The following is a 1,768-nucleotide window of genomic DNA, read 5'->3' on the forward strand; positions in this document are numbered from 1 at the left end:
AGGATTTTCCTCCAATTATTATTGTTAAAAAAATATTATATTTAAATCTATAATAGTTTGTCCAATTAATTTGAGCCTCTAAAAATAGGTAGCTATTAGGATAATATAATATTGTATAAAAAGGTAATGTAAATTTTCTTGAATTACTAACTCCATCTGTCTGAAATAACCATACAGAACTCACATTTTGTATAATAACATAAAAATTATTTATTCTCTGACTAAAGAAAAAATATTCTGCAAAATGAATTTTGATATTGAGCTATTCTGCAGTCTGGTTAAACACATAAGGTCTAAAAGTAGAAAAGATAGATCTTCTTCATAAACGTTCTTACATTTTAAGAAATATACATAAAAATAGTTTGGTTTATGAATACAAATCGAAAAATAAAAGCATCTAGCCAGCTGTATATAACAGGAAATGAGCTAAGCAAGCCTTAGCACATCCTGCTGGTGGTGTGTGGTTATATCACCTGATTGATGGCTTTTTTTTTTTTATGCCCCTGCAACCGTAGGTTGCTGATGAGAAAATGGTTTGAACCATGTAAGTCAAGTTTGATTTTTGTGGTCACAGAAAAATTGCTATCAGTCAGATCTTATGAAAAATACTTACAAAGTTTCCTCAGAAGTCTGAGTTTTATGTGTAAACCAAAAACATTTCTATACCACTTAAAATCTGGAATACACCACCACCACTTTTAAGCCTTAATTAACTTACATTTACAAAGTATACTCCTCTGCCACAGTTTTTCAAGGAAAGAAAAGTCCGACTTTGTGAGTTTGTGAAAATGAGGAGGCTCTTCAGTGTGTTTTACACAATTATGGACCATAGGCTCCAACTCACAATTAAGCCAATAAATAGTGGTTATGTCAGAATTGATTTTTTTTACCCAGGAGTGTGCCTGCTCCTCTGTATTGGCCCATCACAGCAGCTGTCCCATCAGTTGCAAAGCCAATAAGCCATGTGTGTAACAATTTTGAGACACCATGCACTGCAAAGCTTTCAGCTGCAGGATGTGCATAAATGCAATTCAACAAGTGAAATAAACAGCTGGAAATTTACCCTTTCTAGGGAATTCTGGTTTGGATGATCAGATGTGTTTAACACTAAGCAGAAATATGTTTATGTTTCTTTTTTTGCTTTAATCCTGCTGTTTACTGTTTGTTCACACTGTGGGCTGAAGAGTGTGATTTAATTGATCTCTCCATGAAACATAAAGCAATCATCGTGGTGAATGTGATGTCTATGGACAATAAAATGGTCTGAGCTGACTGAGCACCAGAAACTCTGCGAGTTTAGTTTTAACTGCTCCAGCTCTGGAAATCATTTGTCTTCTTTGTAGCTTTTCCAGGACTGCAGGATTACTGTCAGCCAGTTGAACTGAAAGTGCAGTCAGCTGCCGAAGCCTCTATATTATAAAGAAAAAACCACAAGCAGAATTGCAAGACTTGGGAAACAAATAGCAGCTGTTACGGCCGTAGCAGGGCCTCTCTCCTGAAGGTGCCTGTGTGGGCGTGTCCCACTACCTCTTCTGCCTGAGGTGCCACCTTTCCCTTTTGTGCAGCTGACTCTCGTCAGTAATTAAGGAGATTTAAGCCCAGGGAAAGGTGAGCTCTGGGCCAGAGTGCCATGAGTGTGGTTATAGCTAGTGAGCTGTGTTCTTGGTGGTTTTCAGCTAGTGAGCTGCTCTTTCTTTTTTGGCTTACGTTTTACTTTATTGACCACGCCTGAGTTTTGTTTGTTTTCTTAAATGGTGATAGCGGCTTG

The sequence above is a fragment of the Haplochromis burtoni genome, unplaced genomic scaffold (genome assembly GCF_018398535.1).
Source record: "Haplochromis burtoni strain Fernald_Lab_line unplaced genomic scaffold, NCSU_Asbu1 Contig_196, whole genome shotgun sequence".
Taxonomy (NCBI): domain Eukaryota; kingdom Metazoa; phylum Chordata; class Actinopteri; order Cichliformes; family Cichlidae; genus Haplochromis; species Haplochromis burtoni.